At 50.7% G+C, this 13,052-nt stretch overlaps 12 non-coding genes and 1 pseudogene across 12 annotated transcripts; all 13 read left to right on the top strand.

The window, feature by feature from the left end:
* The first annotated feature begins 4,376 nt into the window (after nt 1-4,376).
* LOC146192827 (5S ribosomal RNA) lies at nt 4,377-4,482 on the top strand (annotated as a pseudogene).
* A 571-nt stretch (nt 4,483-5,053) lies between these two features.
* On the top strand, nt 5,054-5,172 carry LOC146192826 (5S ribosomal RNA). The gene has a single exon (XR_014706998.1). It is a non-coding gene; the product is annotated as a 5S ribosomal RNA (ribosomal RNA).
* Nucleotides 5,173-5,744: 572 nt separating this feature from the next.
* Nucleotides 5,745-5,863, top strand: LOC146192825 (5S ribosomal RNA). Its single transcript, XR_014706996.1, has one exon. It is a non-coding gene; the product is annotated as a 5S ribosomal RNA (ribosomal RNA).
* Nucleotides 5,864-6,431: 568 nt separating this feature from the next.
* LOC146192824 (5S ribosomal RNA) lies at nt 6,432-6,550 on the top strand. The gene has a single exon (XR_014706995.1). It is a non-coding gene; the product is annotated as a 5S ribosomal RNA (ribosomal RNA).
* A 572-nt stretch (nt 6,551-7,122) lies between these two features.
* LOC146192823 (5S ribosomal RNA) lies at nt 7,123-7,241 on the top strand. The gene has a single exon (XR_014706994.1). It is a non-coding gene; the product is annotated as a 5S ribosomal RNA (ribosomal RNA).
* A 569-nt stretch (nt 7,242-7,810) lies between these two features.
* On the top strand, nt 7,811-7,929 carry LOC146192822 (5S ribosomal RNA). Its single transcript, XR_014706993.1, has one exon. It is a non-coding gene; the product is annotated as a 5S ribosomal RNA (ribosomal RNA).
* Nucleotides 7,930-8,496: 567 nt separating this feature from the next.
* LOC146192821 (5S ribosomal RNA) lies at nt 8,497-8,615 on the top strand. Its single transcript, XR_014707064.1, has one exon. It is a non-coding gene; the product is annotated as a 5S ribosomal RNA (ribosomal RNA).
* A 573-nt stretch (nt 8,616-9,188) lies between these two features.
* Nucleotides 9,189-9,307, top strand: LOC146192820 (5S ribosomal RNA). Its single transcript, XR_014707085.1, has one exon. It is a non-coding gene; the product is annotated as a 5S ribosomal RNA (ribosomal RNA).
* A 564-nt stretch (nt 9,308-9,871) lies between these two features.
* On the top strand, nt 9,872-9,990 carry LOC146192819 (5S ribosomal RNA). Its single transcript, XR_014706992.1, has one exon. It is a non-coding gene; the product is annotated as a 5S ribosomal RNA (ribosomal RNA).
* A 573-nt stretch (nt 9,991-10,563) lies between these two features.
* Nucleotides 10,564-10,682, top strand: LOC146192818 (5S ribosomal RNA). Its single transcript, XR_014706991.1, has one exon. It is a non-coding gene; the product is annotated as a 5S ribosomal RNA (ribosomal RNA).
* A 569-nt stretch (nt 10,683-11,251) lies between these two features.
* Nucleotides 11,252-11,370, top strand: LOC146192817 (5S ribosomal RNA). Its single transcript, XR_014706990.1, has one exon. It is a non-coding gene; the product is annotated as a 5S ribosomal RNA (ribosomal RNA).
* Nucleotides 11,371-11,937: 567 nt separating this feature from the next.
* LOC146192816 (5S ribosomal RNA) lies at nt 11,938-12,056 on the top strand. Its single transcript, XR_014706989.1, has one exon. It is a non-coding gene; the product is annotated as a 5S ribosomal RNA (ribosomal RNA).
* Nucleotides 12,057-12,629: 573 nt separating this feature from the next.
* On the top strand, nt 12,630-12,748 carry LOC146192815 (5S ribosomal RNA). Its single transcript, XR_014707084.1, has one exon. It is a non-coding gene; the product is annotated as a 5S ribosomal RNA (ribosomal RNA).
* The last annotated feature ends 304 nt before the right edge of the window (nt 12,749-13,052 follow it).

Raw genomic sequence — 13,052 nt, 5'->3', positions numbered from 1 at the left:
CACGAACGGTCACGCTGAAGCTCAAAGTGGGCGTGACCATTGATGACCTGCCGCATCAGCTTCGGGTCGCCGAGGACGTCGCACTCGTCCACGTCCCAGGCAGAGCCCCGCTTTGCCTCCGGTGCCGCGGGAAAGGTCATATACGGCGTGAGTGTCGTGTGCCGCGCTGCGGGCTGTGTCGCCGTTACGGCCATGACGAGTCCCAGTGTGTGCGCACGTATGCCAACGTTGCAGGCCCCGTGCCGAGTGAAGTGGCAGGCGAGCACTTGATGGACGCAGTGGACGCCGAGGAAGCGAGCAGTGGAAACACCGAGGAGGCAGAACAGAACGAACACTCCTCTGAGAAGACCCCTGCCCCTAAAGAACAATGTGAATCAGAATTGATAGTTCCGTTGTCGAATGTCGCTGGGACCGAGTCACCCACGAAAGAAAACGGCAATGCCAGTGGTGCAAGCCCAGCTTCGTCTACGCAACACTGTGAGGAACAGGGAGGCACTGAAGCTGAGATGCCAGCTGCTTCTACCTTGCCTGTGAAGCGTGGGCACGAAGACAGTGTCAACGACGGATCAACGCAAGGAGGAGCGGAAAACGGACAGCCTCCACTGAAGGCGGCCCCCCTTCGCCGGTCGTCCTTCAAGCCAAGGCCAAACGTGCCTCCAGACCGGAGAACTGTGTCACCTGTGCCTCCGCCATAGCGGGGGTACCCTTTCCGGTCGAGACGTTACAAGCCCGGTCCATGATCGGGAGGAGCGCTTGGAACAATGGACAGACTCGCCAAAACGGAAGGATGGTTAACCCATGCAACAGTTGAACCGCAATGCTGTCTGTCTGCAGAAGAGATGTGAGTGAAATGTTTCGCGATTTATAATTTCTTGAGATGGCGACCAATTTATCAACTAGCTTGCGCGTAGCCACGCTAAATGTGAGAGGGCTGTCAACGCGTCGGAGACAACAGCAGCTGAACCGCCTTCTGCTGGAAAATGAAATTGATGTGCTAGCAGTTCAAGAGAGCAAAATGGAAAGCGAACAACAAACAGATAAAATGGCTGAAATATATCGTTCTAGATATAGTGTTTGCGTTTGTCATGCGGTTGGAAGATCGGGGGGATGTGTCATTTTCATTCGAAATTGCATAGAGTGCGTACAGTCTGTGTTCTCGTGTGAGAGGGTCGGCTTTTGATATGTGATTTCAGTTTTTCTGGATTGGACTGGAGAGTGATCTGTGTTTATGCGCCTACTAGAACGTCTGAGCGCGAAGAGTTTTTCCACTATATGAAAGCCTTCCTAATACATGAGAGGCGTGTTCTCCTGCTTGGAGACTTCAACTGTGTCTGTAGACCGGAAGATAGAACAACAGACCGTGTCCTTCGTGACAAGAGCGCAGAGTTACTTATTGACATTGTTAATGAGGCAGAGCTTGAAGATGCTGGCTGTATACTGACGCATGAAGGCCAAGCAATGTTCACGCACTTTCAAGGTAGCTGTCATGCAAGGTTGGACCGAATATATGTTCCTATTGATTGTGTGCCCCTGTGCTCGGAATATCAAACACTTCCCATGAGCTTTAGTGACCACTCCCTCGTAATGATTACTCTAGGCATGAAAAGTAAGACAACAAAGTTCAATTGGGAGCTATGGAAATTTAATGAAAAGCTGCTACGGGATGAAGAGTTTATCACTAAAGTGAAAGAGTATATTACGCATCTGTTGCAAAATGACTCTAATTTTATACAAGCATGGGAGCAGTTTAAGTGCGATATAAAGATAGCTGCAATTGACCGAGCATGCACTCTCCGACGTAAAGAAAGAGAACAAGAAAAAGAACTTCGAAGCACCCTTGAATACATGCTTAGCATGGAGAGCGTTAAGCCTGGCTTGTTCGCCCAAGATATAAAAAAGATAAAAACCAAACTTGAGGTGATAGACGAAGAGAAGTATCGCGGTGCGGTGATAAGGGCACGCAGCGAAAAATTGTGGCTCGGAGAGACGCCCACGAAAAGGGCACTTAGTGATGAAAAACGGTACGCAGTGTCAAAAGAGATAAAAGAAATCTGCTATCAGAACGTAGTTACCTCGGAAAAGAAAACGATTGAACGGGCGTTTGTAGAATTTTACAGGGAGTTGTTTAGCCTCAAAACACCGGACATTGTACGCTTCAGAAAAGACTTTCTGTCGCTGATGCCAAGAGTGGAAGACGAAGTTGCGCAGACACTTGAAGCAAGTATTACTTCCGAGGAAATTGAGGCCGTTATCGGGGAATTAAATTCCAATAAGTCACCCGGACCAGATGGTCTTGGTGCTGCCATATACAAGGCCTTTCCAACAGAAATGGCTGTTTTACTGGAAAGAGTTATTAGTGAATGCTACGAAAAGAACGTACCTCCTCCGTCTTTTCGAATGTCACACGTTGTACTAATCCCGAAAACAGATGACCCAGTTAAGCTTCAGTCTGTAGCGTCTTACCGTCCTATAAGTCTAACGAATGTTGACTATAAAATTTACATGAAAGTATTAGGGCGACGACTCCAACGCGTAATTACTTCTCTTGTGGGCCCACATCAGACATGCGGTATAAAAGGAAGGACCATTTTTACTAATATACACGCAGCAAGGAGTGTTCTCGAATGTTGTGACGCGATGCATGACCACGTAGCCATGATGCAATTAGACCTCCACAAAGCATTTGACAAAGTGGTACATGAAATTTTGTTCTCTGTTTTAGAGTATGTCAATGCTGGTTCCGTGATCACAAATGGCGTGAAAATGGTTTACGAGTGCTGTTCAGCGAGACTGCTCGTGAATAAGCATTTAACCGATCGTATACCTGTCCAGTCGTCAGTAAGGCAGGGCTGTCCTCTGTCTCCCCTTTTGTTTGCGCTTTATCTGGAGCCTTTCTGTTTAAGATTGCTTACAAGGCCAAACATACGCGGTTATAGATTTTTTCAAAGTGAAGTTCGGGTTTTGGCATGCGCGGACGATATTGCGGTTTTTTGTACAGACCATGAGAGCGTGCAAGAAGTTGTAAAAGAAGCCACTGCTTTTTGCACTGCAAGTGGAAGTGAAATTAGTTGGGCAAAGTGTTTAGGATTCTGGCACGGAAACTGGCAATACGCGCCTGAACTGTTCTCCAGTATGCAATGGACAATAACGCCAGGAAATTACCTTGGTGTGCCACTAAAGCATTACCGTGAAAGTAAGGAATGTTGGGCCGGTAAAGTTGAGCAAGTGAAAACCCAAACAAACAAATGGGGAGGACATAACTTTTCTATGTTCGCAAGAGCTACCGTTTGCAATATGTTCCTAGTTGCAAAACTTTTTTACATGCTGCAAGTGTTATCTATGTCAAGAATCTCTGTTCAAAAACTGCATAGGGTATTTGCCACGTTTGTGTGGGCTTCAACATGGGAGCGTACCAGTCGATGTAATTTGTTTCATACGGTGCATAATGGTGGACTGGGATTGTCACATTTATACTTAAAGCAGATTGTAACCAGGTTCTTTTTTTTGCGCGAACAAAGCGATGTTTTTCTTACAACGGTAATCCAAGTGCGATTGCGTGATTCACTGCCGGAATATGTAGTTTCGACTATGTCTACAGGGACAGTGGCTCTAAGTGCTTTTCTTCGCGAAGTTGTCGCGTCCTTCCAAATAGTGAAGGCGAGATTTTCAAATGAGTATATGTGTACTGTTACGCGGAAAAGGCTGTACAAAGATTTATTGGAAACCTTTTTACCTGTGCCTCTTTATCGCGCTGTATATGCTTTGGGTCCGGAGCGGGACGTGTTGAAGAGAGTGAAAAGAATGCCCATCAGATCGTCCGCTAAATCTTTCTTTTTTCAATTGCATACCGGCACTCTTCCGGTGAAGCCATGGCTGGAAAGCAAAGGCCTTTTCGTGCCTTGGTCTGCTGACTGTTTAATTTGCAAAAAGCTGGAAACCATAGAGCATATTTTCCTTGATTGTCACGATGCGGTTTTTTTGTGGGACGTGCTGCAGCGCACTATTAAAAAGGACTTACCAATAACGCCGTTTGGCATACGCTACCTTCCATGCGCCCAGCCAGGAGAAGTGCCCAGTGATTTATTGATGGTCTTGTGTATGCACAGCATATGGAGAACGCGGATGGATGTTCGGCATGAGCATGTTGTCGTACACCCAGCCCATCAATACTTTGTTGAAAGTGTAATGTACACGCGTGATGTTTTCGGAGGGCAATCTGAACCCCCGGATTGGCTGCCAGTCTTGGACAAGCTCATGTCACCTAATCCATTTTATCACAAGAAACCTGTAAGAAAGTGACTTGTGTTTTTAATTCCATGCGACTTTTCATCGTTCTTTGTAGTTGCCAAGTCGGTAATAAAGAAAAAAAAAAAAAAAGCCATACCATGCTGAATACGCCGGTTCTCGTCCGATCACCGAAGCTAAGCAGCATTGGGCTCGGTCAGTACTTGGGAGGGAGACCACCTGGGAGCACCGAGTGCTGATGGCACTACTTTTGTTTTTGTTTTCTCCCAGCCCGTAGCTGGCTTCATTTTTTTTCTCCCTGTCACTTTGGCGTCGCAAATTCCACTGGCTGCTGATGAGCCGAGCAGGCCGGGTCACGTTTGTGTGTCAATTCAATCATCACTTTGCGCGCATGCACGGAGAGATGCGACGCGCATATGTATACGGTGCAGAATTACTCGAGGCGGTCGCGTGCGTGGCTTCTCGGTGTCAGTTTGACGCGTACGTGCCCCATTCACCAGTTTGCAGTGCAATTTTCACAGTTTTTGAGACCATTTGGCGTGGCCACAAGCGCACAGTTCGGGCTCATCGGCGCACGGACTGCAGTCCGTGCACCATGCATCCATGTGTAAACAACTCGCGATCGTTGCTCTCGCACTGCTTTTCATTTTTTGGAGTGCCAAAGCGCGCTCGGTTCGTCAGAATGGTTGGAAACAGTTCAGAACATGTAAATGAGCACTCGGTGCCTCATAACAAAGACAGCGCTTAGCTGCATGTGTAGTCAGAGGCGTTAAAACAGTGCCTAAGCCTCTCGAAACGACTGTTTCTCGCCATCGGCCATACCATGCTGAATACGCCGGTTCTCGTCCGATCACCGAAGCTAAGCAGCATTGGGCTCGGTCAGTACTTGGGAGGGAGACCACCTGGGAACACCGAGTGCTGATGGCACTTCTTTTGTTTTTGTTTTCTCCCAGCCCGCAGCTGGCTTCTTCATTTTTTTTTCTCCCTGTCACTTTGGCGTCGCAAATTCCACTGGCTGCTGATGAGCCGAGCAGGCCGGGTCACGTTTATTTGTGTGTCGATTCAATCATCACTTTGCGCGCATGCACGGAGAGATGCGACGCGCATATGTATACGGTGCAGAATTACTCGAGGCGGTCGCGTGCGTGGCTTCTCGGTGTCAGTTTGACGCGTACGTGCCCCATTCACCAGTTTGCAGTGCAATTTTCACAGTTTTTGAGACCATTTGGCGTGGCCACAAGCGCACAGTTCGGGCTCATCGGCGCACGGACTGCAGTCCGTGCACCATGCATCCATGTGTAAACAACTCGCGATCGTTGCTCTCGCACTGCTCTTCATTTTTTGGAGTGCCAAAGCGCGCTCGGTTCGCCAGAATGGTTGGAAACAGCTCAGAACATGTAAATGAACACTCGGTGCCTCATAACAAAGACAGCGCTTAGCTGGATGTGTAGTCAGAGGTGTTAAAACAGTACATAAGCCTCTCGAAACGACTGTTTCTCGCCATCGGCCATACCATGCTGAATACGCCGGTTCTCGTCCGATCACCGAAGCTAAGCAGCATTGGGCTCGGTCAGTACTTGGGAGGGAGACCACCTGGGAACACCGAGTGCTGATGGCACTTCTTTTGTTTTTGTTTTCTCCCAGCCCGCAGCTGGCTTCTTCATTTTTTTTTCTCCCTGTCACTTTGGCGTCGCAAATTCCACTGGCTGCTGATGAGCCGAGCAGGCCGGGTCACGTTTGTGTGTCGATTCAATCATCACTTTGCGCGCATGCACGGAGAGATGCGACGCGCATTTGTATACGGTGCTGAATTACTCGAGGCGATCGCGTGCGTGGCTTCTCGGTGTCAGTTTGACGCGTACGTGCCTCATTCACCAGTTTGCAGTGCAATTTTCACAGTTTTTGAGACCATTTGGCGTGGCCACAAGCGCACAGTTCGGGCTCATCGGCGCCCGGACTGCAGTCCGTGCACCCTGCATCCATGTGTAAACAACTCGCGATCGCCGCTCTCGCACTGCTCTTCAATTTTTGTAGTGCCAACGCGTGCTCGGTTCGTCAGAATGGTTGGAAACAGCTCAGAACATGTAAATGAACACTCGGTGCCTCATAACAAAGACAGCGCTTAGCTGCATGTGTAGTCAGAGGCGTTAAAACAGTACATAAGCCTCTCGAAACGACTGTTTCTCGCCATCGGCCATACCATGCTGAATACGCCGGTTCTCGTCCGATCACCGAAGCTAAGCAGCATTGGGCTCGGTCAGTACTTGGGAGGGAGACCACCTGGGAACACCGAGTGCTGATGGCACTTCTTTTGTTTTTGTTTTCTCCCAGCCCGTAGCTGGCTTCTTCATTTTTTTTTCTCCCTGTCACTTTGGCGTCGCAAATTCCACTGGCTGCTGATGAGCCGAGCAGGCCGGGTCACGTTTATTTGTGTGTCGATTCAATCATCACTTTGCGCGCATGCACGGAGAGATGCGACGCGCATATGTATACGGTGCAGAATTACTCGAGGCGATCGCGTGCGTGGCTTCTCGGTGTCAGTTTGACGCGTACGTGCCTCATTCACCAGTTTGCAGTGCAATTTTCACAGTTTTTGAGACCATTTGGCGTGGCCACAAGCGCACAGTTCGGGCTCATCGGCGCCCGGACTGCAGTCCGTGCACCCTGCATCCATGTGTAAACAACTCGCGATCGCCGCTCTCGCACTGCTCTTCAATTTTTGTAGTGCCAACGCGCGCTCGGTTCGTCAGAATGGTTGGAAACAGCTCAGAACATGTAAATGAGCACTCGGTGCCTCATAACAAAGCCAGCGCTTAGCTGCATGTGTAGTCAGAGGCGTTAAAACAGTACATAAGCCTCTCGAAACGACTGTTTCTCGCCATCGGCCATACCATGCTGAATACGCCGGTTCTCGTCCGATCACCGAAGCTAAGCAGCATTGGGCTCGGTCAGTACTTGGGAGGGAGACCACCTGGGAACACCGAGTGCTGATGGCACTTCTTTTGTTTTTGTTTTCTCCCAGCCCGCAGCTGGCTTCTTCATTTTTTTTTTCTCCCTGTCACTTTGGCGTCGCAAATTCCACTGGCTGCTGATGAGCCGAGCAGGCCGGGTCACGTTTGTGTGTCAATTCAATCATCACTTTGCGCGCATGCACGGAGAGATGCGACGCGCATATGTATACGGTGCAGAATTACTCGAGGCGATCGCGTGCGTGGCTTCTCGGTGTCAGTTTGACGCGTACGTGCCTCATTCACCAGTTTGCAGTGCAATTTTCACAGTTTTTGAGACCATTTGGCGTGGCCACAAGCGCACAGTTCGGGCTCATCGGCGCCCGGACTGCAGTCCGTGCACCCTGCATCCATGTGTAAACAACTCGCGACCGCCGCTCTCGCACTGCTCTTCAATTTTTGTAGTGCCAACGCGCGCTCGGTTCGTCAGAATGGTTGGAAACAGCTCAGAACATGTAAATGAACACTCGGTGCCTCATAACAAAGACAGCGCTTAGCTGCATGTGTAGTCAGAGGCGTTAAAACAGTACATAAGCCTCTCGAAACGACTGTTTCTCGCCATCGGCCATACCATGCTGAATACGCCGGTTCTCGTCCGATCACCGAAGCTAAGCAGCATTGGGCTCGGTCAGTACTTGGGAGGGAGACCACCTGGGAACACCGAGTGCTGATGGCACTTCTTTTGTTTTTGTTTTCTCCCAGCCCGCAGCTGGCTTCTTCATTTTTTTTTCTCCCTGTCACTTTGGCGTCGCAAATTCCACTGGCTGCTGATGAGCCGAGCAGGCCGGGTCACGTTTGTGTGTCAATTCAATCATCACTTTGCGCGCATGCACGGAGAGATGCGACGCGCATATGTATACGGTGCAGAATTACTCGAGGCGATCGCGTGCGTGGCTTCTCGGTGTCAGTTTGACGCGTACGTGCCTCATTCACCAGTTTGCAGTGCAATTTTCACAGTTTTTGAGACCATTTGGCGTGGCCACAAGCGCACAGTTCGGCTCATCGGCGCCCGGACTGCAGTCCGTGCACCCTGCATCCATGTGTAAACAACTCGCGATCGCCGCTCTCGCACTGCTCTTCAATTTTTGTAGTGCCAACGCGCGCTCGGTTCGTCAGAATGGTTGGAAACAGCTCAGAACATGTAAATGAACACTCGGTGCCTCATAACAAAGACAGCGCTTAGCTGGATGTGTAGTCAGAGGTGTTAAAACAGTACATAAGCCTCTCGAAACGACTGTTTCTCGCCATCGGCCATACCATGCTGAATACTCCGGTTCTCGTCCGATCACCGAAGCTAAGCAGCATTGGGCTCGGTCAGTACTTGGGAGGGAGACCACCTGGGAACACCGAGTGCTGATGGCACTTCTTTTGTTTTTGTTTTCTCCCAGCCCGCAGCTGGCTTCTTCATTTTTTTTTTCTCCCTGTCACTTTGGCGTCGCAAATTCCACTGGCTGCTGATGAGCCGAGCAGGCCGGGTCACGTTTATTTGTGTGTCGATTCAATCATCACTTTGCGCGCATGCACGGAGAGATGCGACGCGCATATGTATACGGTGCAGAATTACTCGAGGCGATCGCGTGCGTGGCTTCTCGGTGTCAGTTTGACGCGTACGTGCCTCATTCACCAGTTTGCAGTGCAATTTTCACAGTTTTTGAGACCATTTGGCGTGGCCACAAGCGCACAGTTCGGGCTCATCGGCGCCCGGACTGCAGTCCGTGCACCCTGCATCCATGTGTAAACAACTCGCGATCGCCGCTCTCGCACTGCTCTTCAATTTTTGTAGTGCCAACGCGCGCTCGGTTCGTCAGAATGGTTGGAAACAGTTCAGAACATGTAAATGAGCACTCGGTGCCTCATAACAAAGACAGCGCTTAGCTGCATGTGTAGTCAGAGGCGTTAAAACAGTGCCTAAGCCTCTCGAAACGACTGTTTCTCGCCATCGGCCATAACATGCTGAATACGCCGGTTCTCGTCCGATCACCGAAGCTAAGCAGCATTGGGCTCGGTCAGTACTTGGGAGGGAGACCACCTGGGAACACCGAGTGCTGATGGCACTACTTTTGTTTTTGTTTTCTCCCAGCCCGTAGCTGGCTTCATTTTTTTTCTCCCTGTCACTTTGGCGTCGCAAATTCCACTGGCTGCTGATGAGCCGAGCAGGCCGGGTCACGTTTGTGTGTCAATTCAATCATCACTTTGCGCGCATGCACGGAGAGATGCGACGCGCATATGTATACGGTGCAGAATTACTCGAGGCGGTCGCGTGCGTGGCTTCTCGGTGTCAGTTTGACGCGTACGTGCCCCATTCACCAGTTTGCAGTGCAATTTTCACAGTTTTTGAGACCATTTGGCGTGGCCACAAGCGCACAGTTCGGGCTCATCGGCGCCCGGACTGCAGTCCGTGCACCCTGCATCCATGTGTAAACAACTCGCGATCGCCGCTCTCGCACTGCTCTTCAATTTTTGTAGTGCCAACGCGTGCTCGGTTCGTCAGAATGGTTGGAAACAGCTCAGAACATGTAAATGAACACTCGGTGCCTCATAACAAAGACAGCGCTTAGCTGCATGTGTAGTCAGAGGCGTTAAAACAGTACATAAGCCTCTCGAAACGACTGTTTCTCGCCATCGGCCATACCATGCTGAATACGCCGGTTCTCGTCCGATCACCGAAGCTAAGCAGCATTGGGCTCGGTCAGTACTTGGGAGGGAGACCACCTGGGAACACCGAGTGCTGATGGCACTTCTTTTGTTTTTGTTTTCTCCCAGCCCGCAGCTGGCTTCTTCATTTTTTTTTTCTCCCTGTCACTTTGGCGTCGCAAATTCCACTGGCTGCTGATGAGCCGAGCAGGCCGGGTCACGTTTATTTGTGTGTCGATTCAATCATCACTTTGCGCGCATGCACGGAGAGATGCGACGCGCATATGTATACGGTGCAGAATTACTCGAGGCGATCGCGTGCGTGGCTTCTCGGTGTCAGTTTGACGCGTACGTGCCTCATTCACCAGTTTGCAGTGCAATTTTCACAGTTTTTGAGACCATTTGGCGTGGCCACAAGCGCACAGTTCGGGCTCATCGGCGCCCGGACTGCAGTCCGTGCACCCTGCATCCATGTGTAAACAACTCGCGATCGCCGCTCTCGCACTGCTCTTCAATTTTTGTAGTGCCAACGCGCGCTCGGTTCGTCAGAATGGTTGGAAACAGCTCAGAACATGTAAATGAGCACTCGGTGCCTCATAACAAAGCCAGCGCTTAGCTGCATGTGTAGTCAGAGGCGTTAAAACAGTACATAAGCCTCTCGAAACGACTGTTTCTCGCCATCGGCCATACCATGCTGAATACGCCGGTTCTCGTCCGATCACCGAAGCTAAGCAGCATTGGGCTCGGTCAGTACTTGGGAGGGAGACCACCTGGGAACACCGAGTGCTGATGGCACTTCTTTTGTTTTTGTTTTCTCCCAGCCCGCAGCTGGCTTCTTCATTTTTTTTTTCTCCCTGTCACTTTGGCGTCGCAAATTCCACTGGCTGCTGATGAGCCGAGCAGGCCGGGTCACGTTTGTGTGTCAATTCAATCATCACTTTGCGCGCATGCACGGAGAGATGCGACGCGCATATGTATACGGTGCAGAATTACTCGAGGCGATCGCGTGCGTGGCTTCTCGGTGTCAGTTTGACGCGTACGTGCCTCATTCACCAGTTTGCAGTGCAATTTTCACAGTTTTTGAGACCATTTGGCGTGGCCACAAGCGCACAGTTCGGGCTCATCGGCGCCCGGACTGCAGTCCGTGCACCCTGCATCCATGTGTAAACAACTCGCGATCGCCGCTCTCGCACTGCTCTTCAATTTTTGTAGTGCCAACGCGCGCTCGGTTCGTCAGAATGGTTGGAAACAGCTCAGAACATGTAAATGAACACTCGGTGCCTCATAACAAAGACAGCGCTTAGCTGCATGTGTAGTCAGAGGCGTTAAAACAGTACATAAGCCTCTCGAAACGACTGTTTCTCGCCATCGGCCATACCATGCTGAATACGCCGGTTCTCGTCCGATCACCGAAGCTAAGCAGCATTGGGCTCGGTCAGTACTTGGGAGGGAGACCACCTGGGAACACCGAGTGCTGATGGCACTTCTTTTGTTTTTGTTTTCTCCCAGCCCGCAGCTGGCTTCTTCATTTTTTTTTCTCCCTGTCACTTTGGCGTCGCAAATTCCACTGGCTGCTGATGAGCCGAGCAGGCCGGGTCACGTTTGTGTGTCAATTCAATCATCACTTTGCGCGCATGCACGGAGAGATGCGACGCGCATATGTATACGGTGCAGAATTACTCGAGGCGATCGCGTGCGTGGCTTCTCGGTGTCAGTTTGACGCGTACGTGCCTCATTCACCAGTTTGCAGTGCAATTTTCACAGTTTTTGAGACCATTTGGCGTGGCCACAAGCGCACAGTTCGGCTCATCGGCGCCCGGACTGCAGTCCGTGCACCCTGCATCCATGTGTAAACAACTCGCGATCGCCGCTCTCGCACTGCTCTTCAATTTTTGTAGTGCCAACGCGCGCTCGGTTCGTCAGAATGGTTGGAAACAGCTCAGAACATGTAAATGAACACTCGGTGCCTCATAACAAAGACAGCGCTTAGCTGGATGTGTAGTCAGAGGTGTTAAAACAGTACATAAGCCTCTCGAAACGACTGTTTCTCGCCATCGGCCATACCATGCTGAATACGCCGGTTCTCGTCCGATCACCGAAGCTAAGCAGCATTGGGCTCGGTCAGTACTTGGGAGGGAGACCACCTGGGAACACCGAGTGCTGATGGCACTTCTTTTGTTTTTGTTTTCTCCCAGCCCGCAGCTGGCTTCTTCATTTTTTTTTTCTCCCTGTCACTTTGGCGTCGCAAATTCCACTGGCTGCTGATGAGCCGAGCAGGCCGGGTCACGTTTATTTGTGTGTCGATTCAATCATCACTTTGCGCGCATGCACGGAGAGATGCGACGCGCATATGTATACGGTGCAGAATTACTCGAGGCGATCGCGTGCGTGGCTTCTCGGTGTCAGTTTGACGCGTACGTGCCTCATTCACCAGTTTGCAGTGCAATTTTCACAGTTTTTGAGACCATTTGGCGCGGCCACAAGCGCACAGTTCGGGCTCATCGGCGCCCGGACTGCAGTCCGTGCACCCTGCATCCATGTGTAAACAACTCGCGATCGCCGCTCTCGCACTGCTCTTCAATTTTTGTAGTGCCAACGCGCGCTCGGTTCGTCAGAATGGTTGGAAACAGTTCAGAACATGTAAATGAGCACTCGGTGCCTCATAACAAAGACAGCGCTTAGCTGCATGTGTAGTCAGAGGCGTTAAAACAGTGCCTAAGCCTCTCGAAACGACTGTTTCTCGCCATCGGCCATAACATGCTGAATACGCCGGTTCTCGTCCGATCACCGAAGCTAAGCAGCATTGGGCTCGGTCAGTACTTGGGAGGGAGACCACCTGGGAACACCGAGTGCTGATGGCACTACTTTTGTTTTTGTTTTCTCCCAGCCCGTAGCTGGCTTCATTTTTTTTCTCCCTGTCACTTTGGCGTCGCAAATTCCACTGGCTGCTGATGAGCCGAGCAGGCCGGGTCACGTTTGTGTGTCAATTCAATCATCACTTTGCGCGCATGCACGGAGAGATGCGACGCGCATATGTATACGGTGCAGAATTACTCGAGGCGGTCGCGTGCGTGGCTTCTCGGTGTCAGTTTGACGCCTACGTGCCTCATTCACCAGTTTGCAGTGCAATTTTCACAGTTTTTGAGACCATTTGGCGTGGCCACA

Source organism: Amblyomma maculatum, chromosome 4 (genome assembly GCF_055883805.1).
Source record: "Amblyomma maculatum isolate TAMU_Amacu chromosome 4, ASM5588380v1, whole genome shotgun sequence".
In the NCBI taxonomy this organism is placed as follows: Eukaryota; Metazoa; Arthropoda; class Arachnida; order Ixodida; family Ixodidae; genus Amblyomma; species Amblyomma maculatum.
The sequence above is the reverse complement of the archived record's forward strand: the minus strand, read 5'-3'. Positions and strand labels throughout refer to the sequence as shown.